This window comes from Phragmites australis, chromosome 8, assembly GCF_958298935.1.
Source record: "Phragmites australis chromosome 8, lpPhrAust1.1, whole genome shotgun sequence".
NCBI lineage: Eukaryota > Viridiplantae > Streptophyta > Magnoliopsida > Poales > Poaceae > Phragmites > Phragmites australis.
Window position 1 is genome coordinate 29,091,005 of NC_084928.1, and position 15,109 is coordinate 29,106,113.

The 15,109-nt window shown below is 46.4% G+C and overlaps 1 pseudogene; it reads right to left on the bottom strand.

Moving 5' to 3' along the window:
• Positions 1-698: 698 nt before the first annotated feature.
• LOC133927717 (glucan endo-1,3-beta-glucosidase 8-like) lies at positions 699-11,628 on the bottom strand (annotated as a pseudogene).
• Between the last annotated feature and the right edge of the window lie 3,481 nt (positions 11,629-15,109).

Here is a 15,109-nt window from a genome sequence, read left to right on the forward strand (position 1 = left end):
AAACTTAAAACGATAAAATATTTGCTTCATATCACAATAGCGTGATATCCGAGTTTGTGAGGGGGTTCACGCGCGAGAGAGGTGGTGGGTTCAATTCCCGTGGAATGCAAGTATTGAAAATACTTTGAAAAAGATGTGGCTTGTGGGGTATATGCGATGGGCTCGGGTCGAGTAAACAAAATATTTTTTGAGACTTTTTCATTTTTAAAAACATAAAAAAGTTCACTTATGACTTGTAACAAGTGATGGGTTACAGATCCGTCACTTATGACCTTCATAAGCGACGGGTTAAGTTTTGACCCGTCACCAATAATCTTATTGATGACGGATCCTTACCCATCACTTATATTTGGTCATCATTGACGCGTTCGGGGTGACGGGTGCGGGACCCGTCATCCATGACGTTATGACCCGTCACTTTGAGTTTTTTACATTATGGAAGGGGTAAGATTGGAAAAAATTTAGACTAAAGTTATCTCAAAATTATAGAACATAATATATTTAAATATTATAGAAAAAGATAAAACATCATCTACGTTCTGACGGAGGGAGTACTGTAGTAGTGCTAATATGGCTCGCAAGTTGAGTGTGCTTTGCATTCCATCATGAGACAAAAGAGACCGTAGCAACATGGGCATTGTGCAGTCTTTCACATACATATACCCCTTCTACACGATGTCACGACTCACAACCTCACTTTACACAAACAATATCACAGCCAAGGCCAAGAGCGCCGCCCACCCGAGCGCGGGCGCCGCCCGACCACCGGCGCTGACGATCTGGATCGGGAACTGGCACCCGCGCGTGGACGCGTTCTTATCGGTGATCTTGGCGAGCCCGTCGAAGTCGCAGGCGCGCACGTCCTGGTCCTGCATCTGGAAGTACATGTTGAACGCATAGGTGTTGGAGATGCCCAGGTACTCTACTCAGGCACTCTCTCAATGGACACAACAATCACAGAGTCACAAGCACATAAGCACTGCTAGGTGGAAGATGAACACGTAGAACAGAGAAACAAAGCACACACTTGGTCTGGTCGTAACTGCTTAGCCATATTTTCTTCTTCTGCTTTCTTTATGTGTTAACTGACTGATACAAGTACTTAACTTAAATAGACAAGTGCTGAACGCCCTGGCTTCTGAGTCCACCGGCTCAGATCCGTCTTAAGCGCTACACATTCTAACGTGCATATGACTAAACATGCATGATCCCTATCCTAATGCATGCACCCTATAATCTCAGTGGCCACATCTCTTACCGAGTAGTACATCGCTCACTAAACAACTATCATTCCTATGACTAACACACGTTCATGCATCACTCACTAATGCAACGTGCAAGCCTCAGTAGACATCCATGCACACGTATGAACTCACCTAATACGTGAGCAGTACAATGCAAAATAAATAAGCATGCATGCAACAAGATTAACACTAATATTGGGAGATGTTGCTCTTCTCGTCCAGCCCATTGCAGGAGCTGCCGTACCTGAGCGTCGTGCAGTCGCCGCTGGCGCTCGCGTACTGGATGTTGCCTGGCAGCTTCAACTGGACCTTAGATCATCCCTAACCATATTCCCTTCATTTCGTTCACTTCTCGATTCTCCTTCTCGTTTTCATTCCCTTTATTTTTTTCTCATCTCCAACAGCTTCCCTCTAAAGGGATTCGTGAAGTGAAAGGAGAGAAAATCTCATTCTGAAGGGAATGACCTTGGGAATCCCTTCATGAAGGGATCACAAAGGGAAACCGTTGGAGCGCTAAAGGGAACGAAAATTCCTTCGTGAAGGGATTCTGGACCCTGACGGGAATCGGTTGGGGATGGTCTTAGCTGTGTCGTTGAACACGCACCACTGCTTCGGGAGGTATTGCACATCGGGCATGGCAGTGAGGAGCTTATCGTTTCCCTGCCCGTCAGGTCCATCGGGAACTTGGGCTTGCTGTCGTAGGCGAGGATGCCCCAGTGCCGCTAGAAGTCCCCTGGTGTGATGCTCTTCATGTCCTCATTGAAGAGACCAAACAAGTAGACCTCCAGGTTGCCCGGCCAGAGCGGGGTGCCTTCCTTCTTGACCAGCTTCTTCAGGAGGCTGTCGTAGAACCGCCTCGCGAGTTTGGCGTCGACTTTCTTGTTGTCATCGGTGGGCCAGTCGGCCTCACCGATGACAACCTTGAGTTTGGGCATGCTGGCCTTCTTCAGTGCGCTCATGAGCGTGTCGTAGTTGGCGTCAAACACGTTGGAGTAGCTGATGCCACCCTTGTCCTGTATGTTCTTGCCGCCGTCGAAGAAGGCAAAGTCGAAGGGGAAATCGTCGCTCAGGGCCAGGCTGAGGAAGGGGTAGATGTTGATGACAAAAGGGAGCCATGGTCATGGAGGAACTTGACCATGTAGGTCATGAGGTCGTTGATGTCTGGCCAGAACGCGCCGGAGGACTGCTTGTCATCAAAGAAGACGTAAACGTCGGTGTTGAGCGGGACGGCTGCCTTCACGGTGCCACCGTGGCCGGCCTCGACGGGTGCCTTCTGGATGTTTGTGAGCACCGGGAATGTGGTCTTCATGAATGACCCATTGTAGGCCTTGAGGAATGGCTCATTCCCGACTGCTACGTACCTGCTCGATCAAATAACATTTGATTTGTCATTGAAAGTGATAGTGGAATGAATCACATGATCTTTGTTGATTGAATATTCAGAGTTACAACTTACAAATATATAGCACTCAAGCTATCACACAAAAGAGTGTGAACACGCCGTGCATGCATTCATGCATACATGGGAAGATGTAAAAGAGGAAAGTCATAGAGATGCTCGTGTGAATAGGCAGGAAGAGTGTGAACACACCATGCATGCATTCATGCATGCATGGGAAGATGTAAAAGAGGGAAGTCAAAGAGATGCTCGTGTGAACGGGCAGGAAGACTAACACTCCCCCGCAATTGAGATGGGAGCTTGCCGAACGTTGAGACTGGAGTGAAACTCTTGGAAGACCGAAGTGGGCAGCCCTTTGGTGAAGATGTCGGCGTACTGAGAGGACGTTGGGACACATAACACGGACGTCACTGAGGCTGACACGTTCACGAACAAAGTGCATGTCAATCTCCACATGCTTGGTATGTTGATGCTGGAGTGGGTTGCTGGAGACATAGACCATGCTGACATTATCACAATAAACAACAGTAGCATGCCGAAGTGGATTGTGGAGCTCCATGAGCAACTGGCGCAGCCAACAAGCCTCCACAACACCATTGGCGACATCACGGTACTTAGCCTCAGCGCTGGACCGGGATACTATATTCTGCCATTTGGATGACCAAGAGATAAGATTATCTCCGACGAAGACCGCATAACCAGAGGTGCACTTTCGAGTGTCAGGGCAACCAGACCAATCAGCATCAGTGTAGACAGTCAAAATAGTGGTGGAGGTACGATGAAGAGCAAGACCATAATCAAGAGTCCCCTGAAGGTATCTCAGAATGCGTTTCACCAAATTAAGATGAGGCTCATGAGGGTCGTGCATGAATAGGCAGACCTACTATACAACATAAGCGATATCCGGACGAGTAAAGGTCAAATATTGCAGAACACCTGCCAGACTGCGGTAGTGAGTCGGGTCATCCACGGGAGCACAATCACTGGAGAGCTTAGCATGTGTGTCGGCTGGGGTGCTGCAGGGTTTACATGCTAACATCCCTGCCAGCTCCAAGATATCTAGGATATATTGTCACTGTGAGAGAAAAAGAGCATCATCACAATGATTAACCGTAATCCCCAAAAAATGATGAAGAGGTCCAAGGTCCTTCATCGCAAATTCTTGTTGAAGAGCCTCAATAGTGTGACGAAGAAGACTAAGAGATGAAGCTGTCAAGACAATATCATCGACATATAGGAGTAGGTAGATAGTATCCAAACCACACCGAAAAATGAATAAGGATGTGTTAGACTTCGCCTCCACAAAACCAAGAGACAGGAGGTGGGAGGCAAATCGACTATACCATGCTCGAGGTGCCTACTTGAGTCCGTAGAGTGACTTGTTCAATCTACACACATCATCAGGCCAATCAGGGTCAACAAAACTAGAGGGTTATGCACAGTAGACTGTCTCAGAAAGCGTTCCATGTAGGAAGGCATTCTTCACATCGAGCTAATAAATTAGCCAGGCACGGGAGAGAGCCAATGTGAGAATTATGCGGACAGTAGTGGGCTTGACGACATGACTGAAAGTTTCATCAAAGTCAATGCCAGGATGCTGGGTGAAACCACGAAGAACCCAATGAGTCTTGTAGCGATCAAGAGAACCATCCGGTCGAAACATGTGATGAAAGACCGATTTGCCGGTGACAATATTTGCGCCTGGAGGTCGAGGAATGAGATGCCAAGTGTTGTTTGCCTAGAGAGCCTCAAATTTTTCAGTCATAGAAACGCGCTAATTAGTATCCGATAGAGCACCATGGTACGTCTTAGGAATCGGTGAGAGGGTGGAGGCATGAAGGTTCATGTGATTGTGAGAAACCGTCCAAATAGAATTCTAATTAATCACTAGGAGGATCGTTATTCATAATCATAATTTTGATGATTAACCAGAATACTATCCCGGTAGTCTCGGCACGTGTTTTGTGCCCAAGATCGGAACACATGCCTTTCCAACATAACACATAACAACATAGCTTAATAAAGAGTGAGTAATTAACATTTATATTACAAGTCTTTAGCCATGCAACCATCTACACTAATTTACAACAAAAGACAACAACATCTACGAAGCGGAAACATAAACCTATACAACAAAAGAAAGTGGAGACACATGCTCTTAGGCTCTACCCCAAAAGCACGACCTCCGAGAGTAGGATAAACTACTCTTGCCCACGACCCTGAACGACAGGCACGAAGTAGCCAAACACCGGCTCTTTCTCACCAGCAGCACCTAAAAACGCAGGCATGGGTATGAAGGCACTCGCAAGACTTAAACCATAAAGAGCACATATGCATAGCTCGACTCCAAGGATTATGCATTGAGCCATTAGCAAGGAAAACCCATATGGTTAAGTTAAACATAAGCAGTAAATAACCTAGACACATAGATGTGAGCAATTAACTTAACCAACAACAACATAACTCTACCCTACCAACTGAACATAAATAACTGGAACCATTCTGAACATACAGGTAACAAAGACCAACTGAAAAATCTCCCACATATCCAACCATCAACCACAAGCGAAAAACTCTACGATCGATGCAGATGGAAAGAAGTATGCTCATGATCGAGAGCGCGGCATTTTAAAATGTTTTTACACCCTGCAGGGGGATACTCCTGGACCCACACGACTTGATAACCATACGGCTTGCATGACCACACAGATCCATACAAGGGGGTACTCATGTCAACCTTTCCCAATAAGCCCCAACCATTTAGATCATGCATCGCTCGGCGTGGAGGTACTAGAACTACTCTCGGAGCAAACTAGCACCTCTTACAAGCCCGCCCGCTCATACCGTCGATGCTCACGTCCAAATGATCACAACTACAAGGTATTCGACTCGCCTTACCACTAGATCGACATGTGGTGAGTAAGGTAAGTGCTAAAGCCGACTACACCGACGATCGGTGCTTAAACGACGCAAGCAGTCTACGGTGTCCGGGTTCCTCTCCCGGCCTGTCCCCAGGACTTTCCTCCGGAGTGGATAACACCTCTAGCACCGCCCACATCTCGTCTCATACTCACCACTCATCCAACCATCATTAACCGATATCCAACATTGTGATTATTACGAAAGTAAACAACGCCTATGCTCGTGAACGATGAAACAATTCACCACACGACTTTTACCGAGTGATCTATGCATTGCTAAGCATTTCGATTTAACTTGTAATCTAGACACCAACAACATACTCAAGGCGACAAGGAAAGGATGAACAACAATTCAAGGTAGAAGTAATGCATTCAACATAGGATCTACCCATTTGTACCCGATCTCGACTCAACACATGCAAACATACATAAGCATAGTTCATAAATTTTAGACTTCAATCAATTGAACAAAGGTGCAATATGCTTAGTTGCTTGCCTTGCTACTCTTAGGTTTGCTCAGAATTCACAGAAAATGCAGGAGCTCGCTGCCGCCTTCACTCACACCCGCATCACGCTTCGATTCTTCGTTCACTAAAGAAGAACGCATGCAATGATGAGTATGAATGAAGTGCAAATATGTATGCCACAAAAATGCATATGATGAAATGCCATAAAATTATGCCTTATAATGCATGAAAACATTTTTCCTAGATAGAAAAAGTCATAAGAAGACTACAAAAATTGGTTTCACCCATTTTCGGCTTGCGATGAATTAATGGTGAATTAATGAAGCTTTAACCTAATTAATAAATCTCAGAAATTTAATTAATTATTTAATATTTGGGGACATTTTTAATAGGTATATTAGGTTATTATGAAACCAAAAAAATTGGTTTCAAAATTGTTGGAGCTACAGAGAATTTATTATGAATTTTACAAGTTTTAGCCAACACTAAACTGTGCTGAAAACGGTTCTGCTGAGTTGACCACGGTCAAACCGCCAACAGGGGCAGTTAGACCGCCGGGAGTCACGATCAAACCACTGGCATGTAGAGAGGTTTGGGTTCTGGTGGTTAGACTAGCCCGAGGGGCGGTCGGACCCCTGGAACGACGATCAGACCGCCGGAAGTGTGGTCAGACCGTTGGGAGCGGCCGGGGGCACTAGGTGAGCTCATTGGCGACGATTCTGGTGATGCCAGTGGCTTTTGGGGTGGGGATTTGGACCTAGAGCACCCTCTTGACCTCCTCTACCGCATAGGACCACACGTATAAGCTGAAATCGACCAAAACTCGGCTATTGCCTTCAATGCTCAAGAACACTAGAACTTCACAACCTTAGCTAAAAATTCAAAATCTATCCAACCAAAACATGAATTCTTGACATGTAAGCCTAGGGGACACACCCAAGGGTCTTTGCCGAGGTTGTTGACCACCGGGTGAAGGAGGAAACAGAGGGAAATCGCTCGGGAGGAGGATGAACGCCGGTATTCCTCGTGTTTCAACCCTAAACACCAAAAGATATCAAATCCGGCCCAAATCCTTCGAGAAAACAGAAAGGAATTGGGCGGGTGCGTAGCTTAGGAGCTCGTGATCGTAATGGTACCACATACTCACCTCGAATCTTGCTCTAGAGGTGGGATTTGAGGGAGAAAGAGAGGGTGAGTGTGAGGGAGGAGGGAGGAATTCCTGCTCCTATGTGCTGCACGGTGGGGGAGAGTGAGCTGAGGGAGTGAGAGAGGGAGCAGGTGGGCTGCACGTGAGGAGAGGGGTGTGGGACCGGGCATGGGTCCCACATGTTAGAGAAAAAGTCCATTTAGCTGCGAATTTTTATTCTTTTCTCTCCCGGATTTCTTTCTCTCATCCGAATGACTTTAAACGAATTGCTCTAGAGTTACAAATCAAAATTACATAAAATTAAACATAATACTTAAGAAGCATATTTATGCTTAATTATGTAATTAAGGATTTTGGGATGCGACAACGATTAACCGGGAAACGAAATCCGCTCTTGCCGCGAGTGACCATCTGGTGCTGGTTGGCCACCGGAGGAATGGAGATAGCAACTTCCTTCCCGGTTTGACTGGTAGCAACCCGAGTCACGGGGGTAGCCGAACCAGAAAGAGGGCCCGCGGGACCTGGCGCCTGATGGGAAATAAGCAGGATCACCTGAGCAGGTGCGGGCACCTGTAGCTCGTTCAACATAGGCGCCAGGGGTGGATCAGCGCCACTAGCTGGGCTGACATCCTGGGGCGTGGTAGTGATCGGCCCAACCTGAGCTGGGCTGGTGCAAGCATCCACTAGGTGGGCTGGAGGAATGTGAGTTTGACTAGCTAGGGGGGAAAACAAGGTGGGCAGCCAGGTTGTGACCTGCTGGCAACAACCTGCGGCCAGAGGCCGACAGGGGCAGTAGGAGAAAGGCCTGCCTCGTCTGATACAGTAGTAGAACTGCCCCTGGTGTAGCGACGGTGCTGCTGGAAGTAGCCTGTGGTGGGAAACCAGCAGGGGCAGCAACACCATGGGAGGGACCTCCGAGTGTACCTGCACGGTTAGTATAGAAGGCAGGAAAAATAGTGTTGAGCTCGGTCAAGAAATCAAAGTCGGATGCAGGTGGGGAAGACACCTCGGAGAAGGGAAAAGAGGACTCATCTAACACGATGTGACGTGAGATGATGATGCGATTGGAAGAAAGGTCGAGACATCTGTATCCATTGTGATCCGAGGGGCAGCCGAGAAAAATGCAGAGGGTGGACTGAGGTGACAGTTTACAGGGAGTAGTGGCGGAGAGGTTGGGGTAACACTTGCACCCGAAGACATGTAAATGAGAGTATGTGGGTTGAACACCATGTAAAGCGAAATAGGGTGTAGAAAAATGAAGTGTCTTTGTGGGGTGGCGATTGATGAGATAGGGAGGCATGCTAGCTTGAAAGAGAAGGGAGCGAACAATATTGTTGATAGAATGAATGATGCGCTCAGCCTTACCATTTTGTGGGGAGGTGTAGGGGCATGAGAGACGCAGTTGGACACTAGTAGTGAGGAAGAAGGAACAAGTGGAGGAGTTATCGAATTCCCGATCGTTGTCACATTGGACACTCTTAATGGTGCAGCCAAATTGCGCAGAGACATAGGAGAAAAATGCGACAAAGTAGAGAAAGTGTCAGATTTTAATTGCAAAGGAAATGTCCAAAGAAAATGAGAGCAATCATTAAGAATGACTAAGTAATACTTATAACCGGAGATACTAGCAATAGGAGAAGTCCAAAGATCACAGTGTATTAAATACAAATTCTGGACGGCTCTATAGTTGGAGCTAGGAAATGGAAGACGCACATGGCAACCAAGTTGACATGCTTGACAAAGTGATTCTGATTTAGTACATGAGATGCCTGCAACATGGGCGAGCTTGGAGAGGGCCTCATGACCAAGATGACCCAAACACCGATGCCAGACAATAGATGAAGGAGTGTTGGCAAGGAGTGCGTGCGAAGGAGGCAACGATGCAAATAGGGGGTAGACCTGGCCCGAGCTATTGCACTTGATGATCACATTCTTGGTTTGTAGATCCTTCACAGAGAGGCCATATGGGTCAAATTCAACTGAACAATTGTTATCAGTATTGAATTGACGGACATAAATGAGATTTTTAATAATATGCGGAGAGACAAGAACATGTCGTAAATGAAGAGGACGTTGAGAGGTAGAAAAAGAAGTAGAACCAACAGACGTGACAGGAAGGAGAGACCCATTGCCAACGATGATGTTTGGAGTAGAGGGGGTGGGTAGGGAGGAAACTTGAAGATTACCGTTGGTGGAAGACATGTGCGCGGATGCTCCCGAATCCATGTACCATGCACTGCTTGGAGGTGGGGTGATGGTCATGGTATTGAACGAGTTGGTGGGCTCATGTTGGTCCCAGAAGCCATAGGCGCCAGTGTTGGGGGCAGGCACCATAGGCCCGACCGATTATTGCTGAAGAGGGCTTGTGAATGCACCGACTATTGGGGAAAGCCAGTGAAGAAAGCCTGCTTCTGTCCGGTGGGAGGATACGGCCCATCTTGGCCTCACAGGCGGGGCCCAAGCAGATCAGCAGACGGCAGCACCGGACCGAGCCGCATCTAGATGCTTCCGATCCATGGATTATACAGAGAAGGCCAGGACTGGGTTGGGCCTCCAGGAGGAGAGCCTCCTGAACGGGAGTTGCCAGGGGTGTAATTGGAGTGACGACCCCATTGTCGCGACATCGATCATGCCGGCGGTCATGATGAGAATTTGAGCCTCCACCACCAGAGATGTACTGGCCGCTGCTGGTGGAGTTGGACTGGGCATTGGGGTTGCTGGGTGGACCGCCGCCTGTGCTGTGGCCGAACGAGGAGCCCTGACGGTTGGCTCTAGGTTGGCCGAGCTTGGAGCCCGAACCGGTGCCGGTAATGAAAGCTGTAGAAGGCGTGCCAGGCTTTCTCTGCATGGTGATTTCTTCAAGAAGAAGATCCGAGCACACTTCGATGAAGGTGGGAAAGGACCGCTGACACTTGAGGATCGAGGCCAGATGAGAGAACATCTCATTTAAGCCGTGAAGAACGGAGAGCACGAATGTTCGATCGGCGACCAGTCCAAATCAGCGAGAGTGTCGGCCATTGCTTTGAGCCGGCAGCAGTAATCGGTCATAGAGAGATCCCCTTGGACAAAGTTTTGGAACTCGACGTTGAGGATGAGAGCGCGTGTCTCCTGGTTGCCGAGAAACTGCTGCTCAAGACAAAGCCACACCTCCCTAGCAGTGGCGTTGAGGACCACTATGATCTCAAGAAGTTCGGAAGAAACCGTGGCGTAGATCCACAAGTTCATGGTACAGTCCATGTGGCGCCACTCCTTGTCGTTCAAAACATCGTCGGAGAGGATGTGGTCAGCAAATGCGTACTTGCCGAGGGTGTTAAGGAAGAGGTCACGCCAGTGGCTATAGTTGGTGGAGCTGGTGTCGAGGACGATGGGGACCATTGCACGGAAGTTTTGCACAGCGACGACCTGTGCGTGCAGGGCCATCGTGGAGTTGGTGAGCGTGAGGGAATGGGCGGCCGTGGCCTCAGCGTCGAGGCGACGTTGCTCCTCCTGGTGCGTGGCCTCGGTGCGCCTTGGCTCGGCGTGCAGCCTCGGCACACGCAGCTTCAGCGCGCTCAGCCTCGGTCAGAACCCTGGCATTGAGTGGAAGAAAGACAAGGGAAGGGGCAAGAAAGCGTGTAGAGAGAGCACGGTGGAGTGGAAAGTGGACGTCTTGTGCAGGAGAGCAATGATACGGGGAAGAGGACTAGCGAACGAATGTCGCCGATTAGTGTTTAGAGGGGCGGAAGCAAGGTCGCAGAAGCAAACCTATCTGATACCATGATAGTGGAATGAATCAACCGATCTTTGTTGATTGAATATTCAGGGTTACAACTTACAAATATATAGCACTCAAGTTATCACGCAAAAGAGTGTGAACACGCCGTGCATATATGGGAAGATGTAACAGAGGGAAGTCAAAGAGATGCTCATGTGAATGGGTAGAAAGAGTGTGAACACGCCATGCAAGCATTCATGCATGTATGAAAAGATGTAAAAGAGAGAAGTCAAAGAGATATTCTTGTGAACGGACATGAAGTCTAAAAGAAATATTGATTGGGAGAAACTCGCGGCCATGAATGACTTCACGAGAGGTTGATCACATGCTTGGCATATGTACTTGAGATTCAGTTTGCCGCCGATAGACAATGACGTTCTCCTTGACCCAATCCTTGGCGTTGTTGTAGCTGCTGCTCATTGTCTCAACTCTCAAGCATGTCGTTGGGGATATGCCGAGCATGACCTCGATGCCGGAGTCGAGGAGCACGCCGACGGGCCAGTGGTCGGTGTCGAACATCTTGACCTTGGAGATGCTGTTTGCCTTCAGCACCTTGACCACTGAGGCCGGCAGCAGCGGGTGCAAGAGCTGCGAGCCCCAGTTCACGCCGACCTCCATGACATCAGCGGCTATGGCCGGGGACACGGTGAGCAGCAACGCCGCCGCGCTGGCCAGCAGCCGCAGGAGCCAAGGCATGCCACGTTGTCACCCGATCTCCCACTCTCCCTTGCTTCACATTGATCGTATTATCGAGATGCCAGGATTTGGTGGTGTCCCCGAGGCTGCATCTCTCCTCTCCGGTCGATGACGAGAGAGTAGAGAAAAATGGCGGGTAAAAAGGTTGGAATGTGACCAACAGAGGAGACATGTGGTGTTGGGTCCGATCACTAGATCACGAGCGCGACTACTTCCGGATTCACGACAACGCAAGCGATCAGGCTTCTCGACCACTTGAGCAACCAGAAGAGCGACTAGTTGTACATGCTCGACCACGACTAGTCTGGCTATCCGCCGTGTACGTGCTACTCTCGATCACGCTGATCAACCGCAATGCCTAGCAACTCCTGAGTCGTGTATTACTCGGCAAGAACGAAAATCAACATGAACAAAAAAACACGTGAGGCTCTCTGGAAGAAATTTTGATTCTATTCAACTTGTGACTTACACGACTTTATGTCTTACTTACAAAAATTAGAAATTATAACTTACATTTATAGCGACCGGCTAACTCTAAATCCTAATACGAATCGTGCCATCCCACGATCCGACTCCGACTCAAACTCTATACACATACGAACGACTCTATAACCATATACGAACCGTATACGAATTCCTTCCTTCCATACTGGTGTGAAACAGTCTCCGAGGCTTACGGTAAGAATTAAGTCCAACATGTGGAAGCCTCGAGGAGTAAACTAATCAAGAGAGAATGGCAGCTGGTGGGTTCAGGATTGGGTGGACAGAAAGGTGTCTACATTGGGACGAACCATTGAGTGACGTGTTGTTTTTTTGGAATTGCTACAATGCTACCATTCCAGTCTTCCGTCACCAGAAAATCAAGAAACTTTGAATGGATTTCGTCATGTGGGATTTCACAACGATTCCTACTCCAGTCTGCGGCATCCTCGTCCTCTCTGGCGACCCTTCGGCGAGGTTTGGGGCCAGATTCGCCGGAGTTAGGTTCGAGGCCCCCCGCTTAGAATGAGGCTGGGGAGATGGTGGCCTACGTGAGGAGTGGCAGTGGCGACACTGCAAGTTAGGGGAGGGCAGTGGGATTGGGTGGTGACAGCGTGTCCGACTATGCGAAGGAGTTGCCGCATCGGAGATGATGGGTTTTGGTGGTGGTCATGGCGGATAGAGGAAGAGAGGCTGGAGGTGGCAGAGAGAGGAGGAGTTCGCTGGCACGGTGGCAGGAGGAGGCCGGGGATACACGTGAGTAGTTGAGGTCTTAACGAAGAAGATAGCTCTTAGATGAGAGGATTAACTTAGTAAGGTGATTTATATTAGTAGCGTGGTTAGTTATATTATAATATTTTATCATAATAATTTTTATTAAAAGTTTTTTTAAGTTTTTACGAGGCTGGTATCATTTAGTTACAAAACATATAAAATGAAGAACATATAAAAATTATGTTAGTGGAAGAGAAAATTATTTATGCTCCAAATTCAATTTATATCTGAAACATATACATGTATCGGTTTGATTCGTATACATTTTGATCAACTGTTAAAATTATGCGGCAGGTATAAATCAGAATAGGTTTGTCTTGTTACTGATATGCCCTAGAGGCAATCATGGAGATAATTATATCATGTATATGTTTATGTACTTTTGAATAATATGTTATTTGATTTCTTGGATAATAATCATTTATATTAATTAGCAAGTATGTGATTTATTTGTGAAGCTTTTTATTTTATTGTGATGTTATTTTAAATGAGTACTAGTCATATATCATTATAGAGGATAATAATGACTCACAAACTAGCCCATGTATTGATTAATGATTATATTTCATATATCATATATATATTAGAGATATCAAATCAATAATATGGACATATGTTAGAGAACATGGTGTTGGATAGACCTTGAGATACTGCTGTGTTTGTTATATGATATGCCATCAGTTATAATTTCAAATATTATACCTATAAGATCTTTAGACCTAATATCATTATTGATTCTCTGAATATATGGTGGCACACTTTGGGGCTACCAAATGTTACTCTGTAACTGGATAGTTATAAATGTAGTTTTCGAGTTTGCCATGAAACATATCGTGAGGTGTGAGCGATTAAGATATAATTTGCCCCTCGTATATAATGGGAGAGATATCTCTAGGCCTCTAAATGTGGTTGGATTAAAATATGCATGACCATGCCAATATGATTAAAGAGTTAATCACGAGTTGAGTAATCCGTTATAGGATTAAGTGACTGGTCGAGCTATTTTAAGGATGACACATGTCTCGTATTGAGCTTGACTGGTATTGTGAGGCAAAAGGATTGATGCACGTGTATATTAAGGTTTAGCCGATATGATCTCTATGTATACTCAAGAGTCAATATAACCTGCTAAGGATTTCTGTTGATTTTGGTTTGGAAAGGGGTTTTCGAGTCATAGTCGTTTGTACATGAATCTAACGAGCCACACACTTAATGAGTTGGAACATGACACACGGATTGGATCCGTAAGAGGGTTTGATCGGATTATGATCCTTAAGGGACTAGAGTCCTGATGGGATACCAACGTGGTAGCCCACAATAGGGTCTATATAAGGGGAGGCGTGGGGAGGGGTGTATGGTTGAGCCACTTCAAAACTCTAGCCGTGCCCTCTTCACTTGACATCTCGAAACTCTAGTCGTACGTGCGGTGCTAGCACATTGACGTTCGACGTTCTACCTCAGGATGTGTGGATACCGTAGAGGTGCTGCTTCTATTGCGAGGCTGATCGGCTCAACGACAAGAACTCAAAACTATTGTTGATTCGACCCCTGTTCGATTCCAGGCCAGAGATTGAACTGATCCCAACTAGGTAGTCGAAACTCTCCCGACAAGGAAGTCAAACCCGGAAGTAAACCCCAAATAGGAAGTTGATCGTTTACAACAACCCTGCTGAGTCCAACTGGTTTCTCTACATCGACGTGCATGATGTTAGACCGATCTGCTCCAACTCTTCTTTCGCTGTATTATGCGTCAAGTGGTAATGATCCATGATCCACTACTCATATGGTTTTCTGCTTGAACGTGGTAGAAATTTTTATTTTGCACTATCGTAGCCTACCCGTTCCCCAACATGCCTTGCATGTGTGTTACGTCTTGCCCGTTGTCTGCTTGATGCGACGACTATGAGCTATACGATGCTTCTTAATCTGTATCTTAGTAAGAATTTTGAATTTTTTACTATTTTTTATTATAAAATTTAGCTATTGATTAATTAGATTTTATATGGACTCTTTATTTAGGTATTTTAGTTTTATAAAAACTTAGTTTTTTCTAAGACTATTTGATATGGATCTTTCTTTTTTCTATTATAACCTCAATTTCAATTATTATTGATTTATTTTATTTTGACTCTTTATTTAGATATTTTGCTTCCGAAACATTATAGAAATCGAACTGCTAATTTTTATAATTTTTAATTTTGAATTTAGCTATTTATTAATCATATTT